The sequence below is a fragment of the Saccopteryx bilineata genome, chromosome 4, assembly GCF_036850765.1.
Source record: "Saccopteryx bilineata isolate mSacBil1 chromosome 4, mSacBil1_pri_phased_curated, whole genome shotgun sequence".
Classification (NCBI taxonomy): Eukaryota; Metazoa; Chordata; class Mammalia; order Chiroptera; family Emballonuridae; genus Saccopteryx; species Saccopteryx bilineata.
Window position 1 is genome coordinate 24718461 of NC_089493.1, and position 14198 is coordinate 24732658.

Sequence of the window (14198 nt, forward strand, 5' to 3'; positions counted from 1 at the left end):
TCTCCCAGGGTACCACGTCTCCATGGCACTGAACCTCAGCTCCAGCACCTACTCACCATGCGTCCTCTACTGGTCTGCATAGTGGGGGGGGGGTGCTAGCAATTAGCACCCACTTCAGTGCTATGAAGGGGAGTGCGTGGGTTAAGGTTCGTCAGGCGTGGAGAACAGTGCCCGGAACACGGGGAGTATCCCAGTGACGTTTGTAAGATGGAAAGTGGACGCAGAGTCCCAGGGGGAGGAGTGGGGTGGGTTCAGCAGCTGGGGAGTGTTAGGAGGTGGGGTTGGAGGGAAAACAAAGGGGAAGTGGCTGGCACGCAGGAGCCGGGAGGTGGCCTGGAGTCTGGGGCTCATTGTACTAACTCACAGAAATAGGGGGAAAGGGAATAGTGAGATCAGCCCCGGAAAAAGGGAAGGGAACACAAAATTCACCCTTCTCCCTTCCAAATTGGCCTCCAGTAGGAGCGGGAGCCTCTTGCCTATCTTGAGTTTCCCTACTTTCTGTTCCCCTCTCTTTTTGCCTAGGTTGCCTACAGTTTTATTATAACCAGGTCACTAACATGTTTAGTAAAAATGTAAACTTATTGGAACATGGTGCGTTTTAACAGCCTTCTGCCAGAGGGTCAGAGTAGCAGGGATGGCATTTCTGGGGTCTCTTCATGGATGGGGCAGGCGTGCAACCTCAGGCTGTCCATCACCTGTGGCAGGAAGCGACAGTTCTGCTGGTGGCCACTGGGGGGAGCCCGCGCCGAGGAAGCAGGTGGGGAACGGGGAGGGAGACGAATCTGAGGTCTGAAGGCCTTGGTGAGACTTCCTACCTGAGTCGGTTCTCCGGTGAGGGTCCAGCGCAGGCCTGGAGGCCCCACTCAGCCACCCCGGGGCTGCAGAAGAACAAACCAGGTCATGTTCTCTGGCAGCGACATCCCCCAGGGCCCCTTTCCTCATCTCTATGCCCTGGAACCTCCTTCTTTATCACGAGCGTATTTACAGGGTTTTCTCCAGACTCTTGCCTGTCTTTTCATTTTCTTTGTTATCTTTTGAAGCATCAGAGTTTTGAATTTTTACAAAGCCCAGTTGAGGAACTTTCCTTTTATGAACCATACTTTTGGTACTGTATCTAAAAAACAACCACCTTCGCTTGACTCGGGGTCTTAAAGACCGTAGCTCTTACATTGAAGTCTAGGACCCATTTTGAGTTAATTTTTGTGGATGGCGAGAGATAGAGTCCAAGTTCATCTTCTGGCCTGTGGCTTGCCCAGTTGTCCCAGCACCAGTTGCTGAATGCTCACCTCTAAAATGAGGCACACAGCTGAGAAGCCCCTCAGGCCTGTCTGGAGGCTGGAACCAGGCCCAGATGTGAGAGCGCTTGGGGAACTGCTACCCGACCATGAGGACTTGGGGCTGCTGTTACCATTTGGTTAATACTATGCGTGAAGAGGAAGGAAGGAAGGAAGGGTCCTGGGCTGCGAGGAGCTCTGGGCATCCGCCTGGCTCGAAGAATCCAAGAAGGAGGTTCGAGTTCTGGATGCTGCTTCTTTCTTTCCACTCAACTCCCACTCCCTCATTCTCTCTTATTCCAAAAGCTCCTCTCCTCTCCTCTCCTCTCCTCTCCTCTCCTCTCCTCTCCTCTCCTCTCCTCTCCTCTCCTCTCCTCTCCTCTCCTCTCCTCTCCTCTCCCTCCCCTCCCCTCTCTTCCACCTTCCCTCCCTCCCTTCCTTCCTGGCTCCTGCCCACACGAGCCTCCCAGATTCACTGAGGTGACACAAGCACTCAGGCACACACCATCACACACTCCAATAGCTGGGGTGAAGGGAGCCACGGGGAGGAGTCAGAGAATCTCGCAAGGAAGTGACCTCCATGCTGAGCTGTGAGCAGGTGCTAGAATCAGCACAGTGCGGTGGGAAGCGTGGGCAGAGGGAGCTGTCCTGGCAGAGACCCAGAGGGCAGACCGAGCATGGCGCTATGGGAAAGTGGAAATGAATACTCGTGTCTAGCGTGTAAGATGGATCATTGGTTTGTTCTTTCATTTGTTCTTTCATCCCTTCAACAAGAATTCAGAGTATCTATCTTGCCAGGCCCTGACTAGACCCTGGAGGTATAAACAGAAGGCCCTCTTCATGGAGGTCGCAGCCTTTGGGATTTGGGAAGAGGATCGCAGTGGAGAGGCCTGGCCTAGGTTGCTGTCCTGCCTGGGAGGACCCCCAGCTACAAGGTCGCAGCACCTGAGCTCGGAGTGGGGTGGACTCCATCGGCAGGGGTGGGTCGGGCACAGGATTTCAGCTCACCTGGCCGTCTAGCCTGGAGGGGAGGCGAGGAAGGAGAAGAGAGGAGAGAGTCTCCCCCCCCCCCCTCCTTACCACCCTCCTCAGCTCTCTAGCAGCAAGCAGAGGCTGTCATGAGGGAGACTGTTGCCATGGAAACCTAGACGTGAAGAAACCACCTTTTCTCTTCACCCTTACGCCATGCTTTCTGAAAGGAAGGGTAGACTGTGGGTGTGAAGAAAGACATGGAGGACCAATCTGCCTGGTGCAGGCGGCACCAGGGAACTCCTCTCTTTGGCCATGAACTTCCCATCAGAGCACAGGGAGGCTGCACAGGGCGTCAGGGAGACGAGGCTCTCTGGAGCAGATTGTCTGGGCCTCAGTCCCAGACCCTCTCTTGGAAGCTCTGTGTGACCACAAACCGTCAGCAACTTCGCCTCTCTGAGCCTCAGTTTCCACCTCTGGAAAGCGGGGATGACACAGTACTGCCTCACAGGGGAACTGTGACCATGAAATAAGATCATTCATATAAAGCCCTTTGCACCGACCGTCCTTGACAACTGTATGTGCTCAATATTAGGCCAGACTGGGCCATTCCTAGTCTCCTTCCACCTGCTCTGCCCGGGAGCCAGCGAGCAGAAAGACGCGGAGACTGGGAAGGCATGCCCAGTACCCACAAACCGGGGCCGGGGGCAGGCTGCTGCCTCTGTTCCTGTTGTGCTTGAAAAGCAAATGTCAGCCTTGCTTTTGGGGCCAGAATGGGGCAGTGAGAGATGGTGTTAGTGCTGGTGGGTGAGTCAGGATGCTCAGGGCCCTTCCTCAGCTGCAGGTCTCATCTGATGGGGGAGTGCACGGCCTTCCTCCCACCCGTTTCTCCCTGCCCAGTCTCTGTGGCAGAAGCTGGAGGCTCGCAGCCCTGGGCCTGGGCAAAGTTCTCCTCAGCAGGTGGGCAGAGGCTTTGAAAAGAACTCGCATTGTTGTTACTACTTCTCTGACCCATCACTCACACCCCTCCTTCCAGATGTCGCCTGATTCCAGCTGCTGTTGTCCTGTCCTAACTAGCCAGGCCAGCACTGTGCTCCCCACTGCCTGCCTCAAGGGCAAGTCCTCTGCGTGGGAGCCCATGTCCCAGAGCTGGGGTGCTCCAGGAAGCCCCAGGAGGGCAGTCTCATTATTAATTATAAGATAAATACTTCCCATTTAAGTACTAGCTCAATTAATCGTCACACTTACCCTAGGGTACTAGAATCATCCCTAGATGCAAAAGAAAATTAAGGCCAGAGAGGTTAAATAACTTGTCCAAGGTCATGGTGCTGGTAAGTAGCAGAGCTGGCCCTTGAACATGGGCAGTTTGTAAGCCTGACTTGCTACTTCCTGCTCCTTCTGGGCCTCTGCTGGGCTGGCAGTGCCAGGCAGGGGGTAGTGCCGGGCAGGAGGCAGTGCTGAGAAGGGGGCAGTGCCGGGCAGGGGGTAGTGCGGGCAGAGGGCAGTGCCGGGCAGGGGGAAGTGCCGGGCAGAGGGTAGTGCGGGCAGGAGGCAGTGCCGGGCAGGGGGCAGTGCCGGGCAGGAGGTAGTGCCGGGCAGTGGGTAGTGCCGGGCAGGAGACAGTGCCGGGCAGGGGGCAGTGCCGGGCAGGGGGCAGTGCCGGGCAGGAGGTAGTGCCGGGCAGTGGGTAGTGCCGGGCAGGAGACAGTGCCGGGCAGGGGGCAGTGCCGGGCAGGGGGTAGTGTGGGCAGGAGGCAGTGCCTGGTAGGGGGCAGTGCCGGGCAGGGAGCAGTGCCTGGCAGGGGTCAGTGCCTGGCAGGGGGCAGTGCCGGGCAGGGGGCAGTGCCTGACAGGGGGCAGTGCTGGGCAGGGGGCAGTGCTGGGAAGCCTTCTAACCCGAGTCCAGGGGTAGAAGCTTTTCCAGCCTTTCGGGCTGTTGCAGTGGAAACTGCTGTGGACTGAGAGACTCAGGAGAGTGGGGCTCTGGGCCACCTGTGTGCCCTTGAGCAGATGCCTTCTCTTCTTTGGGTCTCCTGTCTGTAAGATGAGGGGTTTTGGATGCCAGATGTCTCAGAGACACAGTCTGAGCCACACAGCCTATATTTCTTGGCACAGCCCAGAGCTCACTTGCTCCACCACCACCACCATGAGTTCTCAGGGGCTGGTCCACAGGGACTGCATGTTAACTTGGAGGAGCAAGTCACTGTAGTCATAAGCCTTGTCTTAGGAGGAGAAGCTGTGGGTGGGGAGGCCACCCCCTCATTCTTCCCTAACTCTGTCCCCACCCAGAGTGCACAAAGCCAGAGCACCTGCATCCACCCCCACCTCTGCCATCTGACCTTCTCAATCTCTTCAATAATTCATCACCTTTTTGTTAACAACAGGAAAGATTGTTTCCCATGGCTCCGGACCTTGAAAAAGCAAAATGGAGTTCCTGGCCATGGGCACCCTGTCCCATCTCCGCTTCTGCTCTATCTGCCCCGTGCTCTCTGCTCTCAGATCTGCCCCAGCCCACCCCCATTTCCAGGACAGCAGATCAGTGGCCCAGATCCAGTTTCACTGCTAGGAGACCAGGTCCTTGGGCAGAGGGGAGGCGGGGAGGGGGTGTTACTGTAACGAGGGTTCTGGTTAATGTCCTTTCCCGCCCACCATGCCAGCTGGCCTGGAATCTTCTCTCAGTAAGCCTTTCCTTGCTCCAAACTGCCGAGTCTCAATCCCCTCACATCTTCACGACAGAGAAGGGTATGCCGAACTTAACACGTGAAGAAAGTGGGCTGCCAGCAGGCTAAGAGATTTTCTTAAGGCTTGGGAAAGTGGTGGATTTGGGATCAGAACCTGGGTTTTATGGCTTCTCATTTAGTATTCTCAGGCTTGGATCAATGGCTCCTCAGCCTGGGATGGGGTGAGGGCACTGGAGTCACCGGGAAGGTGCGAAGGAGCTCCAGATACCTGCCCCACTCCAGACTCGAAGAATGAGAATGTCCAGTCAATTCTTATGTGCAGCCAACATAGAGAAATACCAGCTTCAGATTTCCAGGGTTATTTTTATCTAAATAAGGAGTTCTTAAAGATCCAAAATATTTTCTGACTCCCCCTAAATGAGGAGGGAGAATGAGGAAGTCAGTGTCCCTTAAATCATGTTGCAATGGGGCAGGCAGCACGGGAGACCTGCCCTTACCGTCTCCTCTCAGGCGACCTCCCCTCCCCCTCCCAGCTCATTCTGCATCTGAGGCGAGTTGGCTGGAGACCCACACCACCTCTTTACTTGAATCCCTAAAACCTTGCATTTCTCCCTATGCCAGAGGCCACTGGCATGGCCAATTCTTCATGGGGCACCATGCCTGCCCTCTGTCCTGTCTTCATGTCTCAGACCTGCTTGTCCTGCCCTGACTGAGCTTTGAGCCACTTCCTCTTGGCTGGGATCTTGGTCTCAACAGCATTCATACCCCTGGATCCAGCTCACATCCTGTTCCCTGGAGCCTTTCGCCAATGAGCAGCCCAGTCTGTACCCTGTCTCCACCCTCTTCACACAGCTGGACTTTGCCACCACTGCCTGGCACTATTCTCTTGTTTCTGCATGCACATGAACAGCCAGTTCCCCAGCACATCTGTGCACTCCTTGATGGCGGGGCCATGTCATTTTGTTCTCTTACAATGACTGGAATGTGGCAGGCCTCAGGGAAAGATAGATGGCCCTTTATCTAGGGCTACACTCAGGAGCAGGAAAAATAAAATCTGGGTGTTTTGCATCCATGTACACACACTTATGTTTGTCTCTCCACAGCATATTGTTGATCACTACATCTTGCTCCCCATATCATAGCATGGAGTGCAGGGAACATATGATTTGGGGTCAGGAGATTGGATGTAAATCCAGATCTATTGCTTTTTAACTGTGGCTTAGCCTCTGGCTGTTTAATTTCCTCTTTTATAAAATAGATATAGTTATATCTGCCTTGCCTATACCAGGGTGGTTGTGAGAATTAAAGGAGATGGTATGTGGAGACATTTTTGTAAACTGGGAGAACACAAACATTGACTGTTGCCTTTGTTATCTTCTTCCTAGGACTGAGGTCAGCCTTCCTTCAGAATCCCCGAATGGGCCCCTAAGATACCCCTGAAGGCCCAGCATAGGGCGAGTGGATTGGGGCTCCATCTTGCCATCTGGTTCTCTAGAGTAATAAGCCAGGCAGCCAGCGGCTGGGCCAGCGGACACGTGCTCAGCACCACGGACAGCACCACACATCTGCAGCGGCCGCTTTCCTCACCCGGGTTCCGTGGCCAGGACCCCGCAGTATGCGCTGATGCCCCTGGCACAATAATAAGAACTGCTAACATCTATTGAAATATTTCTGTGTGCCAGGCACTGTGCCAACTTTCTAACACACCATCAGATTACGTGTTGGATCTAGTCAGTGGCCTGCATAATGTGCCTTCCTATATTGCAGAAGTTAGAAAGCTAAAAACTACATTTCCAACACTCCATTGCAGTGGGGTTTGCATACAGATCAGGTTCCATCAGTTAGATGCAGTGGAGATAGATTTATAAGGCGGAAGGGAGGAGGAGGCCACCTTCCTGCTGATGGGCTGTGTTCTGCTGACGAGCAGTGCGGAGAGAGGAAGTTCTCTGCAGCAGATCGATGCCCAGTCCCTGGTTCCTGGAGGGTGAGGGTGGGGTGAGGGGTGAGAGGCAACAGTGGGGCTGGCTGCAGAGGCTCCCCGACCCCTGGCTTGCAGGTGAGGCGCTAGCAGTCCCGTCCTAGTTGTGGTGAAGGAGCAGTTTGTCTGCGGGTCAGTTCTGCTCTGCCCTGAAGACCCAGATGTTAACCCTTCCATTGATTTTTGTGAGCACGTAATTCCCTATATTAAATTGTTTCGGCCCTGGCCGGTTGGCTCAGTGGTAGAGCGTCGGCCTGGCGTGCGGGGGACCCGGGTTCGATTCCCGGCCAGGGCACATAGGAGAAGCGCCCATTTGCTTCTCCACCCCCACCCCCTCCTTCCTCTCTGTCTCTCTCTTCCCCTCCCGCAGCCAAGGCTCCATTGGAGCAAAGATGGCCCGGGCGCTGGGGATGGCTCCTTGGCCTCTGCCCCAGGCGCTAGAGTGGCTCTGGTCACGGCAGAGCGACGCCCCGGAGGGGCAGAGCATCGCCCCCTGGTGGGCGTGCCGGGTGGATCCCGGTCGGGTGCATGCGAGAGTCTGTCTGACTGTCTCTCCCCGTTTCCAGCTTCAGAAAAATACAAAAAAAAAAAAAAAAAAGAAAAGAAAAGAAAAAAAATTCTGTTTGGTTTAAAGTTCTTGGAGTGGTTTTTACTTCCCTCACCAAGAGCAGGTCGGTTCTGTTATTATCCTATCTTAGAAATGAGTAATTTTGGGCACAGAGAAGTGACTAGTCCAGGTCAGGCAGCCAGTGACAATGGGACCTGAACTCAGGCCATCTGACTCCCCACCCCCTTCAGGATTGATGCTCGCAGGCTGAAGACAGAAGCAAAATGGAGAGAAGTCAATGCTGACGGGAAATTCTGGGAACACACTCCAGGCCAGAGCAGGCGCAGCCCCTGGAAAGGCCTCAGAAGAAGGTGGAGAGGCCGCGGACATCGCCATGGGCCCGGCATAGTGCCGGTGCCTTTGTGTGGTTAGCCCGCCCTCACTGACACCTCACGAGCAAGCTAGGAAGGAGCAGCCTTAGAGGTGAGTGCAAGTATCCCCACGACAGGTAGAGAAAAGGAGGCTCGCAGAGGTTCAGTAACTGACCAGAAGTCACACTGCTGGAGAGAGACAGGCAGGGCTGCCATCTACGGGTCTGGCTCCACAGCCCCCCGGGGCCTCGGAGGCGCCCTTTCAGCAGGGCTGTATTTCTGGGCTACAGGGAGACAGGCTAGACAGATCTGCCCTACACCTGAGGGACTCGGCCCCAGCGGGGAGGCAGGGCTGTGGGGGCAGAGGGAGCTCCTGGCTGCAGCAAGGGGAGAGGGTGGACGCTTGGCCCGGGCGGGAAGCTGAGAGTGCGGGCTTCCCCTTCGCTCCTCTCATCTCTGGGACCCCTCTTCTTGCCGAAAAGGTCCCTTTTTTTGTCCTGAAGACCCTACACCCCCACCCAGGGACCCATGCCTTTCTGCCCATGGCCCCAAGTCAGCAAGTAGCCATAATGGGGCCTGACCAGCGGTGGGATTCAGCCGGTTCCCACCAGTTCGGCAGAACCAATACCTAGTTTTTTGTTGAGTTCAGCTAACTGGTTGTTAAATGGCACTTGTCATCAAGGTTCTCTCTAAGGTGGGCACCTGGGCAGCCACCCAATGTGAAAATCACAAATTTACATTCCTTACTCCTTTTTAATGTTTGTCTGCGCAATAGCGTGTTCTAAGCACCGGTATTAATGTTCGTTCCATCCATAGGGGAAAAGAAATTGATGGAACTATGCTTGTAATATTTATTTAGTCATTTCATAAAAGTCATTATACCTTTGCTGAAATAGTCCATTTTAATTTTGTCACGTTTGTTACTTCAGGAAACAAACTATAACATAAAGAGAAAAAGTGCCAAACAACCAGGGGTGACAAGCTGTCATTGGAAACATCTTCAAGAACAGTCTTATTGTTTTTTGTCAGGTATTACTTAATATTTTTTCATTAATATTTTAAAACTCTTTCCTATACCATAATCTAGTTTTGTGTACCTTTTTTATTGTTCTTATTTAAGTATTAAATGCATGAAATAATAAACTACCTTTCGGTATAGAATTTCTTATACTTCAAACGGCCATTAGGGCAGAGAACCGGTTGTTGTTATTCGAGTCCCACCACTGGGGCCTGAGGCGGGAGGGAGAGGCGGCTGAGGGCAGGTCATCGCCGCCCAGGCCCCTGGGAGCTGGGCAGTGACTCAGAGACACCAGGAGGGGGAGAGGTGACTCCTTGCTTGTGTTAAAAAGACAAAAAAAGTAAGAACAGCAAGAGATAATGTTGGTAAACTAGATGATTTCAATTCTAAAAATTAAAAAAGGGAAAGAAAGAATAAAAAACAAAATTATATCTGTAAGAAAAAAAGACTATCTTTGGGTGGTGACCTGTGGTCTTTTAAAAACCTTTTTCTGAATTTGAAAACCTGTTTAATAGGAGCATGCATTATTGTTTGCAATGAGAAAACCTCATATCTCATATTTAGAAAGGAAGGCTTGGTATTTCCAGGCATGTATCTACCCATCCTTCCTTCTTCCTTTCATACGGAATCTTCCTTCACTCTTCAAGTGCCCTCATTCCGACCAGCTCCCACTCAGGCGTGTGGGGGGAGTGGGGGGAGGGGCGGGCCCTGTGGCTTCTGCACAGGCTGCCCACTCAGGAAGATCCAAGGCCTGACTCTGATGCCACCTCCTCCTCCCTCCACCCACAGAGCCTTGTGGGCCAGATGCAGGAAGATCAAGGCTTGAACCGACACCACGTAGACCAACGTACCCACCAGACCCTTGGGGGTCTGCAGGAAGCCAGGGGCACCCTCCCTCTCCTTCGCCAATCAGTAACTCTCTCCACCCCGCAGATCTGGTGCCACGACAGGCGGTGATCAGGGAGGGGGCTCTGTGCCCCTCCCCCAGCACAGCTCTCTGTTGGGCAGGTGGGGGCCAGCCTGCTAGTGTAGCATTTAAGTGTGTCTTCTCTAAGAAGAGCTTGACTCCCTGGGTCCAAATCCTGCCTCTGCTATTTCCTAGCCACATGTCTCTGGGAAAGATCCTTAACCTGAGCCTCAGTTTTCTTACCTGTGAAATGGAGGTATTAATAGCATCCACCCTTATTGGGTAAATACGAGGATAAAACATGAACTAATTTACATGAGATTCTGAGAACAATGCTTAACACACAGCAATGGTTCAATATATTTAATAGTTATGTATTATTTTCCTTGTTGGTACCTAGAACATTTGGTGTTCATTTACGGGATGACGTAGCAGATGGCTGACGCCCCCGGTGGATAGAAAGCTCCTTGATGACAAAGCGCAGGGATGCGTCTACTCATTTTTCTGCTGTGCCGGCAGAGCTTAGTGCTTTACAAATATTTGTTGAAGAAAGGAATGATTGGCAGTGGAGCTAGGACGGGTCTCATTTGGCCCCAGGATCTCAGACCCAGGGTGTTGTGGCTGGAGGGGCTCTTACAGTCCTTTAACGTAAGCCCCTCCCCCCATAGATGAGCAAAGGTTGCTGCTGGCTGTTTCCTTGGCTTCCAGTCGCACAATGCTGGGCAGCCCTGCCTACCTCTCTCTCCATCTCCCCTGGGGCTCTGCTCATTCACACATTGAGGGCATGGTGAAATCTTGAACAGAGGCAGCCATTTCTGTCTTGATTTAGAAAAAAAAACTGTGGCACTTCTCATATCTGAGCGTTGTGGAGCAAATACATTCCCAGCAGAACTGGGTGTAGCTGCAGCCGCTGGTTCGACCCTGAGTTATTGTGGTAATTCCCGTCTCCGTGGTAACCAGTCCAGCTAAGCCTTCAGCTAGCAAAGACTGGGCAAAGGGCTCACTCAGCAGCACAGCACTCCTTCCACCCCCCACAGTGCTGCTCTCTCCCCAACCTCTTCCCTGCCAGTTTTCCCCACAGGAGTCCCAAGTGGATTGAGGGGATGGGGGAGGCAGGGCAGAGGAGATGCAGCCACGACAGGGGCCCCGTGGATCTCAGCATCAGCCTCAGTTAGAGGGGGGTTGAAGGCATGTAGCATCAGGAACAAACAGGCAGCAGGATGCTGTTAGGTGCCACGCCACCCCCAGCAACTCCTGCCGCTAGGCCGGGCTGTGGCGGAGAGTGCCACAAGCTGGGGAAGACAGAGGCCCAGACTGCAGAGCCAGGAGGCTGAGCCCTAGCCTACACAGACCCAACCAGCTGCTGGGGACACATTGAGGTGCAGATAGAACCAGCCTGCACTCAACACTTGCTCTCTGTTGGCACTAGGCTAGGAAGTGGGGAGGAAAGATAAATGGCAGACAGATCTGCCCTCGGTGAGAGCACAGTCAGGTGGGGGAGACCCAAACAATGCGAAAGCAGCCAATCAGAATAAAGAGTAACAGATGCCTGCTCAGTGAAGCGCGCGAGAAGCAGGTGGCACACAGAGAAGGCCGCCTCCCGGGAGCCTGCCTGTGTCTGGATTTGCTCTGGAAAAGGGACCCGAGAAACTCTTGATAGTAGATGCCTTCTGGGAGAGCAAGCAGGGAAAGGCTAGGCAGGGTGAGATGACTTCCTTCCATTATATTCTCTTTTTTGCTTTCTGAATTTTGTACTATGTGCAGGTCTAACCAAACCAGCCAAACAAACGAAAGCAAGGCCAAGATGAAAACAGGACCATGTGACAGATACCATAACAGGGTGTGAGCTGCTTGGTGCTGAGCCCAGAGGCGGGGAGGGCAGCGCTGACACTGGGGACGCTCCTGCCCTCGAGGTCTGAGAGCTGCCATCTGCTGGGGCCACGGGTGCGTCTGTCCCTCCGTCCCCACACCTGTGTGATTTGGGAGGTACAGCTGTATTTATTGGGTTGAATAGTGTTCCTCCAAAATTCATGTCCATCTGAAGTCACAAAATATGACCTTAATGTAACTATGTGTGGTGAGGGGTTTAACTGAACTTACTGTGGTAATCATTTTGCAATATGTAAAATATCAAATGATTGTGTTGTACACCTGAAACTAATGTTATGTCAATTATACCTCAATTAAAAAATATATACATACATACATATGCATACATATATATATAAAACCTTATTTAGAAATGGGGCTCTGCAGATATAATTACTTAAAATGGACTCATACTATCTTGACCTATGGTGGCGCAGTGGATCAAGTGTCTGTCCACCTGGAATGCTGAGGTCACTGGGTTCAAAACCCCAGGCTTACCCAATCAAGGCACATTCGAGAAGCAACTATGAGTTAATGCTTCCTGCTCCGCCCCCCCTTTCTCTCCTCTCTAAAATGAATAATAGAAATCTTTTTAAAAATGAAGTCATACTAGATTAGATCTAGGTGCTTACTCTTTTAGCCATAAGATTCTCGTGGGCACACTGACCCCCAAAGAAACCAGGACAGGCCTGCGTAAGTGCACTCCAGAGCAGGGAGCAAAAAGGGGGAGCACTTGACTGAGCCTGGCAATCTGGGAAGGCTACCTGGAGGAGGTTCTAGCCAAGACAGCTCTTAGAGGATGGATCACAGCTGCCACGGTAGTTAAAGACCCACTGCCAGGCACTGTGCTGAGACTGCGAGCGCGAGCCTTTCATCCTCACATGACCCCACGATGGGACGGTTGTGACGGAAGAGCAATCTGAGCCCAGACAGTCTGCTTCCAGCGACCACGGTCCCAGCACTGAGCTCACATGGAGGAGCTGCCGTGGGAGGTCAGAGGCAGGGCATTCCAGGAGGGGACCACGCGTGCGCCCAAGAGGAAAGGGAAGTGGACTCAGACTGAGCTAAGGCTTTCCCCGGAGGGAGTTTGGGTCCCCCAGAGGGGACCGAGCCACCCCTGGGGCAGCTGAGATGGGAAGCACACCAGGCCCTGGCCTCATCTGTCTCAACAGGGCAGGAGGTGCTGGCTGCCAAGGTGGGGAGGAGGGACTGAAGAGAGGTGGGGAGGGGCTTCTCTGTGTGCTCAGCTGCCCCGGCAATGGGTGGGAGCCGGGTGACAGAGGCTGTGGGGCTGGCTTACACGGCTTCCAGGGCCTGCGGGGAGAGTGAGCCGGAACACGAGGGGCTGAGAACTGCAGTGCCACTGGGGTGGGCACTCTCTACTTATGGGTTTGCTTATAGGAAAGCCTGGCTCTGAGGAGGGGCTCAGGGGTGACTGGCTGGCACAACCTCTGTGACCTATGGTGTCCTCCACACTTTGGCCCCAGGCAGTCTCTGTGTGGCTCTAGGGGTCACTAGCCTCCTCATCTAAAGCACAAGTCTCCAGGCCAGGGGCCAGCTTCATGATGACCCTGTTCCTACCTCTTGAATTGGGAGTTCAGGAAAGCCTCTGATTCATATTGAAAGAAGAAGACTCAAAATAGAAATATGAATCCAGAAGATGGAACCAGAGGAAATGAACTCTAGCTGCAGCAAGAGGTATTCTAGTTAGATACAAGGAAGAACTGGCCTATGATGCTGATGGGAGTAGTAGCTGTTTCTGGGGGAGACCCATCCCTCTGTCTCTGACAGTCTGTCTCTCAGGAGGAAACTTAGAGGGGATTCCTCTCTTCCTTTCCTTTGCCAGCTCCTTCGTCAAGTCTCACCTACATTTTAGTTCCTTCTCTCCTTTCCTGTTGGCCTCCCACTTCTGCCCCTTGGTCTGAGTGGACCAGAGGCTCTCCCCATCCTGCTGTCCCAGTGTGGTTTGGGGCCTTGAGCTCAGGCACACTCCGGTCAGCCAGTGCTTGTGGAGCCCTGAAAGACCTCCAGGCCCTGCCCCGGGCACCTCTAGTGCTGTGGGGAGATCAGACGGTTAAACCAGTGGCTACACCCAGGGCAGAGTGAGGGCCACTCGGTGAGAAAGGTATAGGCCACGGTGATGGGGCCCAGAGACCGCACCCCCGGGGGCCAAGGAAGGCTTCCGAGAGGGACAGGAGGATTTCTGTGCTGCCAGAAACCAGTGGGAGCAGGCAAGGGGCCAAATGAGTGGAGCAGGGCAGCAGAGGGTGGAACGTTTCAGAAACGGCAGGTTGACTGGCTTGGCTCCAGAGGAAGGATCGGAGGGATCTGGTGAGACAATGACAGACTGGGGCCAGATGCGGTCCTGAGTCTCAGGCTGAGTGATTTACATTTACTCTGCAGGAGTTTGGAGGAAGGGCGTGACATCTGGGCTGGGAGTGCCTGGCTTCTCGAGTTTGTTCCTTTCCCAGGATCTAATGAAAGGCACTCGGCCCCGATTCTGAGCCCACAGGCTTTCAGGGATTCCTCAGGGGAGCAGATAATGCATGTCTCAACTGTCCCTTTTCTGTGCAGCCTGTCCCGC

General features: G+C 53.5%; 1 protein-coding gene across 4 annotated transcripts in view; it reads right to left on the minus strand.

The window, feature by feature from the left end:
* The window catches only part of TMEM63C (transmembrane protein 63C), a 75307-nt gene that overhangs the window by 39499 nt on the left and 21610 nt on the right, over positions 1 to 14198 (minus strand). For all 4 annotated transcript variants that reach the window (XM_066276605.1, XM_066276604.1, XM_066276607.1 and 1 more), the window contains one exon: positions 816 to 878. The gene's annotated coding sequence lies outside the window, so the exon portion shown is untranslated. The remainder of the gene's footprint in view (positions 1 to 815; positions 879 to 14198) is intronic.